This window comes from Rhinolophus ferrumequinum, chromosome 27 (assembly GCF_004115265.2).
Source record: "Rhinolophus ferrumequinum isolate MPI-CBG mRhiFer1 chromosome 27, mRhiFer1_v1.p, whole genome shotgun sequence".
Taxonomy (NCBI): Eukaryota; Metazoa; Chordata; class Mammalia; order Chiroptera; family Rhinolophidae; genus Rhinolophus; species Rhinolophus ferrumequinum.
This window is the reverse complement of record NC_046310.1, coordinates 19,651,888-19,668,848: the sequence shown is the minus strand read 5'-3', so window position 1 is coordinate 19,668,848 and position 16,961 is coordinate 19,651,888. Positions and strand designations below refer to the sequence as shown.

The following is a 16,961-nucleotide window of genomic DNA, read 5'->3' as shown; positions in this document are numbered from 1 at the left end:
TTTTCCAGGCCTGTGTTTTCGGTATTGCTTTCCTGTAGCCCAAAGCCGCCCGCAGAACCGCTGTGTCTGAGTTGATCTGCTGCCTATTCCAGGCTATACCAAGATGAATGGTGGAGGGGTGGGCAAGGGGGAAGCAGGTTTCTTTGTCCACGACTCTTTACTCTCTGTGTCTTTAGCCACAATAAGTACATACCACATAGGCTGGAAAGTTTTTTCAGCCCTTTTGTGATTTTCCAAGTGTGGATTTTACTGCCTGGTGGGCCACAGGGAGATGGAGTTTGCGCGTTCCAGCATCTGTTCAGTGCTGATAGGCTGTGGAATGCTGCCAGCCTTTATTCCGCTTCTCTGCTCCTGACGTTGGGCACAGCATAATGTGTGCCGGCCACCCAGGCTTCACTGCTGTCTCTGCCCCTCTGGTTTGCCCGAGTGGGGGTTGCACCTGGACCCTCCACTGCTGTCACGTCCTTTGGGGCCACAGTGAGCACCAGACTGCGCAGGCTTTTGTCTCTGTCCTTAGCCTGTACATCTCCCCTGTTTGCTGAGATGCTCCCATCTTCAGATGTCTCCATGTGTGGATCTCTTAAATGTGTTTGTGTGTTAAGCAAGGAATCCTTTGTTGAATTACAACTGTCCAACATGTTGTAACTTCAACAGGAGAGACCTGGAGTTCTTCTCATGTCTCCTTGCTGCTGACATCATATACTGAAAATGTTTTGTTGAGTAATTTTTAATAATTCATCCTCAAAATTTTTGATGGACAATTCATAATTTGTTAGTTGGTAAAAGAACTCCTAGCTACAGTATGAAAAAAAAAAAGCTGACCATCTTGATAGTGGCATATCAAATCTAATTAAATGCAGCTAAAAATCTGACTTTTATAAATTGGTATCACTGAAAAGAGGCCTCTGCAGAAGGAAACATTCTCTGCAGAGGAGTTTCTTTTTAATTCATCTATGTTGCTAATGCTGCATTTCAAAGGAAGTGCTAGGGAGGTAATGCTGAGTCAAGAAACTATTTCCTGTAATAGTGTGAGAAGCAGTAATACTAGGTTTAACTCTCTGAAATAGAGACCATGAACTTGCACCAGTAGTGGGATTTACTTTATTTTGTTTTATTTTTAACACTTTTAATAGCTGCATTAGATCAGGCTGGAGCTGGCAGGCTGGAAGTATCTTGGTTGGCCCTGGGATGGTAGGAGAACTAATCCACTTTCTCGCAGTGGAAAGCCCTTATGCAAAATAGAAAAGGTGTGTCAGGACCTGTGTCCAGAAAAGATAAAGCAAAATGTTTTGACCAAGAAGGTGGAATTTGAACATCTGCAGGTTATTCAGAATCACCAAGGAAGTGATATGTTTTAGATTTATAGGTACAGTTGTTAATCATGTGGCCAATAATACATAGGAAAAATGAGAAGAAAAATAAGATCTAGAAACAAACAAAAGATGTATTTTGCTACTTGAGAGGGCTTTTGAAAGCTTTAGAAAGAGTGGCAGAACAATAAAATTTAAAAATTTTAAGTTTATTTGCTCTTTTTTTTAAAGCATTTTATTTTACCAGTTCTATTGAGAAGCAATTGACATTCCTCACTGTATAAGTTTAATGTATACAGCATGATGGTTTGATTTACATATATTGTTAAATGGTTAACACAATAGATTTAATTAACGTTCATCATCTTATAGAGTTAAAATAAAAAGAAAGAAAATAATGTATCCTTGTGAGAACTCTTACATTTACTCTTAATTGTACTTGCTGAAATCTAGAAAATGAAAGTTAAACATTTTTTGGTGATAGAAGGCATGTAACTATTGGCTTTATAAAACTATAGGTTTACCTAGCACCTTACAATGTTTACTATGACAAATTATTGTTTCCCTTCCAATGTTGTACTTCATAATGCTAATACTTTATAGGATGACCATCTTCTGAAGCTGCAGAAAGGTAGATAACTTTATGGCATTTCCCAGGAATAAATTAGTTGCTCACAATTAATTACTACTGAGAACTGAAGTATGTGTGTGGCAGTGAGAAATCTGTGGGAATGTGTGACTTCATTAAAATGGTTCTTTCTTAGTCATCATTATATTAGTTTAATGCTTTCCTTAACGGACATAATAGCTTTTGATATAATGTGTGCCCTGCTATACTATATGATTTGTTTTTACTTTTTTCAGAAGAAGTATTATAATAGAACAGTCTCCTTCATGTCTGGGTTACCTGAAGGTGAACGTAGTAAATGGTTATAATTCTAGCTATTATTAATAACTGTAGTTGGTGCTATTTATTGAACATTTACTAGAGCCTGAGACACTATGATTTGCAAAAATTATCTTCATTTTACGGAGGGGAAATTGAGCTCCAGGGATATTAAATAACTTGTTCAAAACTAAGAGTAGGAATGAGGATTTAAATTAATTTTTTAAACTCCAAAGGTATCCTCCTAAATTGCCGTAATATCCTACGTCTTCTATTTGTAGTTGTATTCAGCTTGGATTTTAAAAAAGTAAAACAAACATTATTTTTCAAGGTCTCAGAGTATAAGCTCTGTATGACAGGAAAGCTTAAATGCGTAGTTGGATATTGGAAAAGCTCACTTTCTTTTTCTGGATTTGCTGTGACCTTGTGTAAGTCAACTGACCCCCTCCCCCAGTTATGATGATAGAGGATTATTGATGTTACATGATGTGTTCTTATCAATGCCACAAGCAAGGTTGTTTAGACATGTTTACTCCCTAATGTATGATTAGGAAAGAGACATTTAGACTTGAGTGATGCATTTTTTTCTTCCTGGAACAATTCAGATGTCAAGTTGAAGAGAAATGAACTTCTAAATCTAGGTCAAGTACTTTTAAAAATCATATAACTGCATTTCCTTCCCCATGCCCAAATTTGAACAACGTACTAAAAGGATCTCGCAGTCTCTCTTGTCAGAGTATTGTGTGTCCAGTGCACCTGTCCAGTAACTGTGCCTGGTTGATTATTCATTAAGTTTTTTCTGAACCCCTAATGCATCCTCTGTTTGGTCCACATTCTCTTAAAATCTCTAGTTGAGAAAACGGTGGGCTGAATATTATTAATTTAATATTATATTTGTTATTTATTTTTTGTAATTTTAATTCTTTAATTGGATGACAATTCTTTAATTGTCATCCTCATGTGAATACCCATAATTCCCCAACCGAACACTATGTTGGTGGTTCCTGGCAAAGAGAACTCATATGATGTTTTTCTTTCCAACTAATATCTTAAGTATTTGGAGTAACAGTATTTGGAGTAATAATATGATCAGTCACATCCTCGATGAAGATAATCGCAAACAGGAGTTATACTATTTCCGGTTGCCTGTCTTTAGTTGTGGTGAGAATAGCCCAAGTGCTACACTACATTAATGTTTGCTCCTTTATCTGGAGCCCACAAAAAGATTTGAGAAACGTCACTGTACAAACTGTTTCCCCTCTAAACAGGCTGCTTTGTTTTGATTCTTGTGATGCTTGGATTGTATGTTGTTTGCATTATGTTGCTGATGGTAGAATATTCTTGTGACACAATAGAGTCAGAGACTCACAAGAAATTTTGAGAAGTTGGCCTGTTTGTTCAACTACTACAAACTTCTAAAGACATCCTTTTCCTGTGGTTTTCTAAACCTACCCTATGGAAATGCTCCTTTTAGCTGTCTCCCATCTGATGTACTGGAGCATAAAGTGAGTTGCTGGAGCCTCATTAGAAATGAAAAGTATCATGTTAGTGTCTTCTTGATGGCCTCTAGACGTTTGCAAGATATTCTTCACTTTTCCAGACTCAAAATTATTTTTCTCTGCCCTTATTTTTAACTCCTTTGGTTTCTCTATTGGACAGTAGCAGCCCCCCTCCTGAAAAACGTGAACCGTCACCTCTCTTTTTCTGATTATGAAGCTCAAAATAATATTTCTCACCCTTCTGAGTCAGGAACTGCTTTGTTCTCACTGTAGGATGATGGATGGCTAGTGAAACAAATGAGTAGGGTCTTCAAAGTGAAATGCACTGTATTCCAAACGGCAGCCAAGACAGTTAGCCCGTCTACACCATCCTCATAGGCCCAGAGAGTGAGGGGATCCCATTCCGTTTATGGACAACTCTGACTGCCATTTCTTGTTTTTGGTTCCAGTTACCCAAAGAGAATGCAGTCTAGAGAGAATTTGAAAATTTATAAAAGTTTAAGGTCATGGTCATGGCAGCATGAATGTTTTGCTTTTTCAAAAATTTCAAACCCACTCAGTGAACAAGAATTATTTGTATACATGTATGTACACATACGCACAGTTGTCTTTTAGTATTAAGTTTGGGTGCCTCATTTTAAAGTTTCTTGTCATTAATAAAACAGGCTTATTAACAAAGCAAAGAAAACATTGGACTGAGGTAAATTCCGGCAAACCTTTAAAGAAGAAATAAGATCAGTACATAGGCTCTTTCAAAAAATAGAGAAGGGAATTCTGTATTTTATGAGGCTGAAATTTCCCTGATATGAGAACCAGACAAAATTATTAGAAAGCTACAGACAGTATCCGCAATGAAATATGTAGGACATTCCTTAACAAAATATGTGCAAATTTAATCCAGCAATATCTAAAAAGGAATGAAAGGTTGATTTAACATCTGAATATCAATCAAAGCATAAAGGAGAGAAGTATATGGTTATCTCAGTAGATGCCGAGAAAACCGTGGACACTATTTAACACCCATTCATAATAAAAACGCTTGGCAGTTGCTAGTTTGCAAACTGGCTCATAATAAAAATGCTTGGCAGTTGCTCGTTTGCAAACTGGTGCATGCAGGGCAAGGTGAGACAGAGGAAAGAGACAGACTACTCCAGAGTGGGTGGTGGTTTTAATAAGCAAGGGAACTTACTTATGAGGCTTGTCGTCGGCTGCTGAAAGATGAGTAGATCTCTGCACCTGCCAGCCAAACCCTAAAAGTTTATGTAGAGGTCTGAACCGGGTTCAGTTATACATACCATCCAGATGGTCTCAACACCTTACTTTCTCAAAGCTTCGTTCTTGGAACAGCTCCTACTGTGGGAATGGTGGGCAGAGAGTGCAGTCCAGTGGCAGGCAAAGGGGGTGAGCATCCTCCGATTACCTGGGTCCAGCTCAAGGGAACAAAGATGGCCGACATAGAAATACCACCTGATGTCAAAACTGACGGTAGAGCTGCATTTTTAAAGACAGTGTGGTACAGGCATAAGGATACACATGTAGACACAGAGATCAATGGAACTGGATAGAAATACAGCCACAGATTTTTGGTCAGTTTATTTTTCAACATAAGGTGCTTAGGCTGTTGGATTCGTTTTTTGTTTTTGTTTTTGTTTTTCCCTTAAAGCTTTTATAATGGGAAATACAGCTCTTACACGTAGAAAAGTACACAGGTATAGCTCAATGATGTATCACAGATTGATCACCTTTGTGAATGTTGCCTAGCTCAAGAAATAAAACATTGGCAGCATCTTCAAAAATTCCTCTCATCCCCACTCCTTGCTGCCAAAGGTAACTAATGTCCTGACTTGTACAGTAATCGCAATCTCCTTTTCCTTAGGATTTTACTACACTGGTATGGTCCTAAAACACTGTAATTTTACCTGCTTATGAAACTTTGATGTAAAGATCCCATGTATTCATTCTTCTGTGTCTGCTTCTTTTGTGTACATTTATGTTTCTGTGAAGTTGCGCTTATTTTTATTTCTGTAGTTTTCCCTTTGTGTGAAGAGTTCATATTTTATGTAGGTATTCTGCTGTTTATGACTATATCTGTTTACTCTTTTGAGTGATTACAAATAATACTATTATAGATATTTGTACATTTCTATTGATGAATATGTGTGTACATTTTTGTTTGGTATATATTAGGTTGGTGCAAAACTAATTGCTTTTGTTGGCAATTTTTAACCTTTTAAACCACAAATACTTTTGCACCAACCTAATACCTAGGAACAGAATTGCTGGGTCATAAGATGTGCATGTATTAAGCTTTATGAGATGTGGCTAAATGTTTTTTCAAAGTGGTTTTACAATATTACAGTTCCTTTAGCAGTATGAGAATTTCCATTGCTATGGATTCTTGGCAACTTGGGTATTATCACTCATTTTTAAATTATTTTTATCATTTTAATCATTCTGGTTGATGTGTAATGTTATGTCACTGTATTTTTAACTTTCTCTGATTATTAGCATTGTTAATAACTTTTTCATGTCTATGTATATTTCTTTGAAGTTTCTTGCTCATTTTTTAAACATTTTTATGTAGCTAACATACAATATTTTATTAGTTTCAGGTGTACACCTTAGTTATTCAACATTTTTATACCTAAAGAAGTGATCACCATGATAAGTCCAGCAGCCATCTGACGCTGTACCACGCTATCAATATTATTGACTATATTCCCCATGCTGTGCATTACATCCATGACTTCCTTGTTTTATACCTGGAATTTGAACCTCTTACTCTCATTCACCTTTTCCCCTTTTCAAAAATTTTCAATTACAGTTCACATTCAATATTATTTTATGGTAGTTTCGGGTGTACAGAACAGTGGTTAGACATTTATATAGTTTATGAAGTGATCGCCCTGACTGGTCTAGTACCCAGCTGGCACTATACAGAGTTATTACAATGTTATTGACTGTGTTCCCTATCGTTCACTTTACATCCCCGTGACTATTTTGTAACTATCAATTTGTACTTCCTCATCCCTTCATCTTTTTCATCCTGCTCCCCAGTCCCCCTCCCATCTGTCACTCCGATAAGTCAAGTACCCATCTGACCCCATATATAGTTATTACAATATTATTCACTGTATTCCTTATGCTAGTCCCTCCATCCCCATGACTACTGTAGAACACCAATTTGTACTTCTTAATCCCTTCCCCTTTTTCACCAGCCCCCAATACCTCTCCTGTCTAGCAACCATCAGAATGTTCTCTGTATCTATGAGTGTGTTCCTGTTTTGTTTGTTAGTTTATTTTGTTCTTTAGATTCCACATATAAGTGAAATCACATTGCATCTGTCTTTCTCTGTCTGACATACTCTACTCAGCACAATACCCTCCAGGTCCATCCAGGCCAACACAATTGGCAAAAATGCATTCCTTTCCCTGGCCGAGCAATATTCCATTGTATATATGTGCCACCTCCTATTTATCCATTCATCCATCCATGGACACCAAAGCTGCCTCCACATTGCCACTTTAAACAATGCTGCAGTGAACATATGGATGCACACATCCCCTTGAAGTAGCGTTTTGGGTTTCTTTGGATAAATGCCCAGAAGTGGTATTACTCGGTTCTTTTTTTCTTTTGTTATATAGCCTTTGTTTTAAAGTCTGTTTTGTCTGGTATCAGTATTGCTACCCCAACTTTTTTTGTTTTGTTTTGTTTTCCCATTTTCATGAAACATCTTTTTCCTTCCCTTTACTTTGAGTCTGTGTGTGTCTTTCAATCTGAAGTGAGTCTCTTGTAGGCAGTATATATAAGGGTCTTGTTTTTTTTTTTTAATCCATTCAGCCATGCTTTGTCTTTTGATTGGAGCATTTAATCCATTTACATTGAAAGTAGTTGTTGATAGATAAGTGTGAGGTGATATCTCATTGTGGTTTTGACTTCCATTTCCCTGATGATTGGTGATATTGAGCATTTCTTCATTGATCTGTTGGCCACTGGGATGTCTTCTTTGGAAAAATCTCTATTTATTGGTTTCTCTGCACATTTTTTACCTTTTGTTGTTGTTATTGAGTTGTATGAGGTCTTTATAAATTTTAGATGTTAATCCCTTTCTGATACATGGCTTGCAATTTCTTCTCCCATTTTGTAGGTTGCCTTTTCATTTTTTTTTTTTGCTGTGTAGAAACTTTTAAGTTTGTAGTACCACTTACTGATTTTTTTCTTTTGTTTGTGCTTTCTATCAAAAAAAATCATTGCTAACTTGTGTGTTTTTTCCTAGGAGTTTTATGATTTCAGGTCCTATGTTTAAGTCTTCAAGTTAATTTTTGTGAGTGGTGAAAGAATGGGGACAAATTTCATGCTTCTGCATGTTGTTACCCAGTTTTGCCAGCACCATTTGTTGAAGAAAATATTCTCTCTCCCTGTTCGATATTTCTAGCTCCCTTATCAAATATTAGTTGACCATATATTTGGGGGTTTAATTCTGGGCTCTCTATTTTGTTTCATTGGTCTGTATGTCTATTTTTATGTCAGTACCATAAAAGTATTATTTTTAAGCATCTTCATAAGTTTATTTTATGTTTTCTGATGGACAAATAGAGTTTATTTTTGTATATGGATTTTGTATTTGACAACCATTCAACCTTTATTGTTTCTAATAATTTATCTGTTTATTTATTTGAAATTTTTATGTATGCAATGATGTCATCATAAATAATGGCAATTTTATTTCTTTAGTCCTTTTGTCTTATTTATTTGACAATTTCTAGATTGGATAAAACATTGCTAAATTGAAGAGTGGTGATAGTGGCATTATTCTCTCATTCCCAAACTGAAAAGGACAAACCTTCAACATTTCACCATTTTAAATTGCTCTTTATCAGATTAAGCAGGTTTTCTACTTCGGTTCCTGAGAATTTCTGAGATGAAGGGGAGATGAATTTTATCAAGTGCTTTTCTGATCGTCTCTGCAGAGATTACTTTTTTCTCCTTTATTCTTGAAATGGATATTTAACTTATTGATTATTCAGTCTTTTATCTTTTTAATATATGCATTTAAACCTAAAAATTGCTAACTAAACATTACTAACTGCATCCCAATAGTTATGGTTTATAATGTTTTCATTATCATTCGTTTAAAAACATTTTCTAATTTTGATTCTGTTGTCTTTTTTGAATAATGGGTGAGATAGAATTGTATTTTTTAATTTCCAAACAAATTGGGATTTTCTTTTTTATTATTGATTTTAATTTAATTGCATTTTGTTAAGAAAATAACATTCTTTATCATTTTAATATGTTGCTGTTTGTGGAGATTTACTGTATAGCCCAAGAAGTGGTCATTTTTCATAAATGTGCTGTATGTGCTTGAAACGAATGTTTTGGGTTAAATGTTCTACGTAAGTCCATTTGGTAAATTTGTTGGTCATGGTTTTCAGATCTTTCATATCCTTACTGACTCTTTTTTTCTTTTCATTCTAGCAGTTATTTGGAAAGTTATCTCCACTACATTTGAGGATATGTCCTTTTCCCTTCTATGTCTGCCAATTTTTTCTGTATGTACTTTGAGTCCATATTATTAAGCCATACATTTCAGAATTATTTATTTTTCTTATTTATAGATTTTTATCAATACTATGTTGTCTTCTTTATTTATTCAGATGTTTTTTGCATTAAGGCTTTCTTATTTGGCATTAATAAAGCTATATTTGCTTTAATTACTTAATGTCTTTTTCCTTCCTGGTAATCTTAATCTTATATATTATATAACCTTAATCTTATATATTATATAATATTAATCTTATATATTTCCTTATTTCTTTCATTGTATCTTTTATAAAGAGCATATACTTGGAGTTAATTTTTTATCCAGTCCAATAGTCTTTTATTTTTTCCTGAAATATTAGTAAGTCAATTTACATTTAATACAATTGTTGAGGTGTTTAGATTAAAATACAGTTTTGTTATGTATTTTGTACTTGCTTCATCTGTTCTATATTTTTTTGTTTTTGGAGATTCATTAAGTATTTTTTATTATTTCATTTTTCCCTCTGGTTGTTTGAAAATTATATACACTTGCCCTTCTCTTAGTGACTGTCTTTAAAAACAACACACATTTTTCCTTTATTTTAGTACTTTTACCTATTTCTGGACAAATTAAACAATCTTTAAATTATTTCACTTAATCTATTTCACCCCTGTTTTATGTTGTTTTTCTTTTATTTTAATTCTCTATATTAAACCCCTTAAAACATTAATATTATTGTTTATACTATACGTGTTTATTTAATCTCTCTGCTTTGCTTTCTTTCTTTCTGTGTCTCTGGGCTTCTATTTGCAGTTATTTTCTTTCTGCCTGAAGAGCACCTTTTTATATTTCTTTAGTGCAGGTTTTCTAGTTGACAAATTCTCTAGTATTTTTAGTTTTTTTAAATAGGTTTCTTCCATTTTTCTTCTTAAAAGATGTTTTTATAGGACATAGGATTCTAGTAGACTGTCAATATTGTAGAAAGATTATTCTATCTTCTAGCTTCCAATAACAATGACTTCTTAAAAAATTAAAAAATAGTGTGTTTATTGCTTCTTTGAAGGTAATTTAATTTCTGTGGCTACTTTTAAGATTTTATTTTAAAAAATCTTTTTTTTTGGTCAAAAGTTTTGTTATATGCACTGTGTGGATTTCTATATATTTATATCTTCTAGGTTTTATAGGGCTTCTGAAATCATTGGCTTGATGCCTTCTCTCATTTTTCAACATTATCAGCCATGACCTCTCTTTGAATGATGCTTCTCTGTTACTGTCTCTCTGTTTTCCTCTCCTTCAGGGAATCCAGTCATTTATAGGTTATAGTTATAGTTTCTCACTGTATTTTATGTGTCTTAATCTGTGCAATTATTTTCCGTCCTTTGACTCCGTGTGCTTCATTCTAGTTTCTTTTGACCTCTCTTCAAATGTACTAATTCTCTATTTAGCTGTTTCTAATTTACTGTTAAACACATCTTTGAGTAGTTTAAATTTGGTTACTTAACGATTTTAGAATTTTTCAATTTTATTGTATACAGTTTAGCATTGAAATTCTATATTTTGTTTTTATGTTCATGAAGATATTAAACATAATTATTTAAAAATATGGGCCTAATAATATCAATATCTGAGGACCTTGTGTGTCTTTTCCGTTGTCTATCTTTCTATTGCTTTTCTGTTTATTTTTGATCTGTGTCTCCATGTTTCTAGTTCTTTTTTATTTTATGCTATGCAGATACTTAGATTGACATAATTTTTTTCCAGGTAGGATTTATGTTTGCTTTTGCCAGGGGCCTGTGGCACTAACATTCTAGGGTCGCCTTGAACTGTATTCAGGGATTTAGATGATTTGAAGTTGAATTTCAGCCCTGAGAAGACCTGTCAACTTCTAATTACCTTTATTTCTAGTGGGATGGTCTTTTGGGTCCTAGGCAAAGCAAGGGGTGCCACTAGGGCCAACCTGCTTTGATGGCACTGTCCTCCAGTCCTTTTCCCCTGATAAAATGCCCTCAAACTGTCACAGTAATACTCGGGACAAAAAGAAAAGTGACCCATCAGCCTCTACTCCCTAGGTGTCTGTCCTCCACTGCATTACGGCTTGCTAATTCTTCCCTAATACATTTTAATACTCTTCTTCCTTTTGTCTTTAACATACATGTATATGTATATGTGTGTATATATACATATATGTATATGTGTGTGTATATATATTAGGTTGGTGCAAAAATAATTGCGGTTTTTCTCTTCTAGTCTCCAGCAGAAGAGTTGATTCTAATAACTTTTTCTGTCATTACCTCATGTATTATTTTTACAATGTGCTAATGATTTACAGCCAGCTACTCTCACTTGTCAACATATCAGGAACAAAATTTCATCAGGCACTTCATGTTACATGATTTTAATGGCATTTAGATATCTGTGCATACTATTATTTTTATACGTATTGCTATTTTTTTGGAAATTATACTTTTTCATTTTTTAAACATAAATAATACTAGAATAAATGTATTCTAATTTGCCAATATTTTTGCATATCAATGATTTATTTTCCCTATGGAAAACTTCTATAAGTAGAATTGCTGGTTCCAAAGGGATAAGTTTTTAAATTCTTTTAATATTGAATGGCCCTCCAGAAAATTTGTACCAGTTTGCAATCTCACTGGTAGTAATGTAAGTGCTTCTTTTGATTTATATAGTATCAAAAGAACATTTTCAAAAACCTCAGTTCATTTTTGGATTTAGTCTTCTTGATGTTTTTTAATTATTCTGTTGCATTTGTCATTTTTATATACTGTACCCTTCCAGGTTTATAAATTTTTGTTGTTGTTGCTTTTAAAAAAATGATTTTCCAATTATCACTGACATTCACTATTTTATTATTTTCAGCTGTACAACATAGTGGTTAGACATTTATATACTTTACAAAGTAATTACCCTAAGATAAGTCTAGTACCCATCTGACGCCATGCATAGTTATTACAATTTTATTGGCTTTGTTTCCTAATTTGTACTATACATCTTCATGACTTGTTTTTTTTTAACTTGCAATTTGTACTTCTTAATCCCTTCAGCTTTTTTACCCAGCTCCCTAATGCCCCACCCACCTGAGGTTTATGACTCATTTAAATGTGAAGTAGAGATGCTTTGGACAGTTGCATTCGTGTGTTCTGTCTACAGCTAATTAAATGGCTACAGTACAGTGTTAATTATATCAAGATTGTGGCAGACATTTTGGCAGAAATATAAATTTTAAGTATTTAAGATGATGCAATGAATTAAAAATTTATAGCATGTTATTTATAAAAGCTGTGCACTATGATTACAGCTACAAAAAACATTCAAAGAAAGATTGGAACATAATATACCTAGTGGATGCTGTTGTGTGTGGTACTGATTAGTTATTGTTGTTCTGAAGTCCCACACCCTAAGGAAGTTCAACAGAATTGTGCTGTTGGTTTTTTGTAATTAAATGATCAGTGCAAACTAAAATGTTGTGAGAACAATTCAGTCTACGATCAGTACCTTTTATCCAGTCAGTCATCTATTACAAAGTTTAAATGAGTTAAAATAGGTAAATAAATGGATCTTCCATTATTTCCCCAGTACTAATAATGTATTAATTGCCACCTTATTCTTAAAACTATTTACAATGATTAGTAAGAAAACTCAGACACCATAAGATAGAAATTAGCTATCAGTGGGAAAAAAAAAGTAAAAGAAAAGGAAATAAAACTGAAGTGTGACATAAAATGCAGACAAGAAAGTGGCTAATCAAAAACATGTATTCTGGAACCCTGAAACGTGACAGGTGGACCACGTACTTATTTCAGATTTTCTAATAGCCAAATCAAAAAGCAGATCTGAGCAACACAATGGTCCATAAGATTAAAAAAAGGACAAATACATTCAAAATATCATCCAACTGTTTAATGATTTACAGGTAAATCTATGAGGTTCTAAAATCAGAAATAAATTTATTCTCAGAACCCTCCTGTGAAAAATATTGTGAACGGATTGAACGTTTTCAACGTTTCTTCCAGTGGACCTAGTGGTCTTACTTTGGGGTTACAGCCAAGCACAGTTCGGTTGAAGCAATTCTTGAGGCCAGTATGACCAGTCGTAGGTAAAGAGTCCTGTTCTGGCAGTGGTCAATTTTACCTATCACTCTAGGGGTAGCTTTTAGAGTACCTGTAATGAAATGGGTGAACTGCTTGCTTTTAGGTGTTTTGTAACATTTTTCCCCTCCTCAGGCACTTTTGATATTTGGTGGGAGACTGTACTTCCTGGAATATCTGGGATACAGTTACTATATGTTACCCTCAAATACAGATACACCGGCCTTGTGAGACACTTAAGCTGGGGCAGTGCCGAGAGCTTAAAAAGTGGAGAACCCAAACGAAGATTTATTCCCACATGTACGGACATCCCGTCCATTCACCGATGAGTCATGGGAATACCAGTGGAAGGGCCACAGTTCTCTCAGACAGTAATTTTTATTCTGTTTTAATATACAGACTAATGGGCAAAGAAGTGTCCTTGCATATAGCACTGTCAGAAAAATGTTAGCCTGCAATATTTTAAGGTGATAACCAAACTCTCACCTTTGCTATAAAAAGCTCAGTGAAGAGCTCTTAGAACCCCTAACTTCGAGCAGTGTCATTTTCTAGAGGGCTCTCTAAAAGAAAGTATTTGTGGATTGTAGCTCTGAGTTATCTGGGGGATTTTTATTTATAACCCAGTTATAAAGAAGGAGAAATATCGGCTAAAAGTAACTTTTTTTTTCTATTTCGAGGCCTGTGGTCTGTTTATGCCATTCTTTTGTGCTTTTGGTAGAAAGCCTGTATTTGGTTTATTTAATAGTAAGAAATTATCTAGTTTAACAAAAGTCAAAACCTTAAGAATTTAAAGGAGTGGTATAGTGCCGTGGGAGAAACTTCCCTGTTTTAATGCAGATATAAAACTATGATTTGATTTGTTAAAATACAGCTTTTTTTGACCTTGACCCTTGCAGTTCCTTAATACTCACTGTGTCTATTATATACACGTAATAATGTCCTCGGGAAAACAAAGGGATGTAAGATGCGGTAATAGGCACCTAGAAGCGTATATACACCACATGGGAAAATAACATCCAGTCCTGACATGTTAAACAGAAACACATCAGAGAAAAAGACATTCGTGGAAAGTTGAGGAAGTGCCACAGGACAGTTATTAATTGAATACAAAACTTGTGATAGTCAGCACAACTCCCAAGACAAAAGTTTGCTCACCTAGCTTCTGATCAAATAGCAAAGATCTGGTGCTGGTTCTGTAGAGATACTGATGTATACATGGGACAATTTTGAATTCTCTGAAAAGGCTTTATTTTTTAAATACAGGCTGTAATGTGTGATTATTATAATCAAACAGATTTTAAGAAATCAAAACAAACAGCACTCAGGGTGTGTTACTTTTGAATAACACCATGTAGTTTTCATAGTTCTTTCCACATAGTTGTTGCGCTTGCCTCAGGCCAGCCTATAAAAAAGACAGGGACACATGTTTTCCCTGATTTACTTATGAAAACAGCTTGGCTCCATAAAGTTATGAGATTCGTCTAGGGTGCAACACTGATTGTATCCTAGGAGTTTTGTTGACTCCATATTTTTCTTTATATTGTGCAATTGCCAACACGTTTAGATATAATGTATTACAACAGATAACTTGATAACTTTGTTTTCTGTATGATACCCAGAAAGTACCCCTTCAGTAGCTTGTTAAGCAAATGAAGAAAATGAGAGTGCCAGCTACAGCTGCTGCTCATATTGACAAGCCATCTCTGCTGTTATTTCTTTTTATCTGACAAATGTGTTCATTCAGTAGACATTAAGTGGCTTTTATGCAGCCATCTTAACATGGTCAAGTGCTAGGGGGGATTTACAGAACCTGAGTATATACTTCCTGGGCTGAAAGAGTTTTCAGTTGATTTGAGGAAAGATGATATACACTCAGGAAAAGTGCTAAACCACCATTCCGGACGGTAGACCATTAATTGTCAAAATGCGAGGTGGCAGGTGTTCTATGTCAGCCTTCTGATTCAGACGTGGTCCAGGTAAGGTGGGATTCCAGCTCGACTTAATGGTTGATTAGATTTCCTGAGTGGGGAGGCCTAGGAAGGATATTTCAGTCGAGTGGAGCTTGATTTCAGAGACATGGAGAGATGAATTTGGCAGGTTGGATGAAAGGCATAAAAACATTTCAGTGATACTCAGGTTGAAGAGTTGGCATTTGTTTCTGTAGACGTTAAAGAAATTTGTGTTTTGCTTATTTTCTGCTAGTGGAGCCATGCAAAAGAGAGGATTTCAGATTACCACTATAGCACTGTGATGTATGACAGTCATTGCTTGTGGCTGGAGGCCTGACCAAAGTGTTTTTTGTTTGTTTGTTTACATGGGATTTTATAGTGTGCTTTTAGCATACTTTGTATTTCGGTGAATGATGAAACTCTAAGTGAAATCATGAATGCCCTTGGCCGCTGGTGCTGCGTCTCTTTTGTGGAGCAAAGAAAGTCCGAGGTTACGTGGGTTTGTTGGTAGGATGATGAAACTCTCTACGCCAGAGTCCCTTTGTCAGGGAAAATGTAACTTGCTACACCAGTAGGTGCTTCACCACACCATACACGAAAGTTTCCTGTGATACAGACACGAAGGAGACGGGATTCTGTGTCTAATAGTTGGTAGTGGGCAGAGAGATATTTTCCTAAACCAGTGGCTGGATGCAGCACTGTCAGCCATCTCTGACACCATCTCTGGCCCGAGTCTTACCCTCTTCTTGTAGGTATGAGGCTACTCCCCGATGTTTTTGCTAATCCACATATATTGAATCCCTTCATTTAGATTCTTCAATGAAAGTTCATTTCTAACATCATGTTAATTAAACAAACCACAAATTTCACCAATGAAAAGCTATTTCTGATATTCAGTACGCTAAATAGCAAAGCCTCTGGTGTTGATCGAGATAGGAATAGTTAAAAGAAAGGAATAACTTGAGGTATAATAAGATAATAAGAGGTATGAAATGCTTGGCCATGTCTGAAATGTGACCCTTTCTGTTACAATACTAGCTGGCCCCAGGAATCTGAATTCTCAGAGCCAATGATTGTCCCTAAAGGAAAAGCTTAAATTAACTGCTGTACCCATTGTATCTTACTGTCAAAGCTGATGAATATTTTATGAATTTCTTAATTTATTCAATGAATTACAGAAATAGCAATGCCTGTCCATCAGGTAACTCAATGTGTAGTCTCAACGCAGTGATTACAGTGTATTTTTGGGTTGTAATTTGCTTTTCATTGCTACATACTGTTACTCTCTTTGCTTTACTTTATGTTCATCAAAAGGTATAGGGAAATATACCTGTAAGTAAGGAAAATATCACACAGAAAACCTAGGGCATGCATATATTAAGAACATGCATCTTATAAGGGTTAAACATTTCGTTATTCTGAAACCCCAATGAGCAATTTTCCAAGGTGTTTATAGGTCTCAAAGTGGACTGTTTTGTGAGATTTCCATCTTGTTCCTTGGCACTTGGTGTGGTTAGGAGCCTTCTCATTCTGTCCACATTCTGTTGGTCTGCATCTAGGAAGAGCTTGGTTTGCCAAAAGATCCCTGTCCAGTTCTTTCGTCTTGGCAGCTTCCTTTACTTTTTCATGGTTTCTCTCCCAAACAGTTCCCAGCCAGGACCCAAGATAAGTCAGTTTCCT

General features: G+C 35.3%; 1 protein-coding gene across 1 annotated transcript in view; it reads left to right on the top strand.

The window, feature by feature from the left end:
* Window positions 1–16,961, top strand: part of FMN2 (formin 2) — a 331,660-nt gene that overhangs the window by 63,555 nt on the left and 251,144 nt on the right. The window lies entirely within an intron of this gene.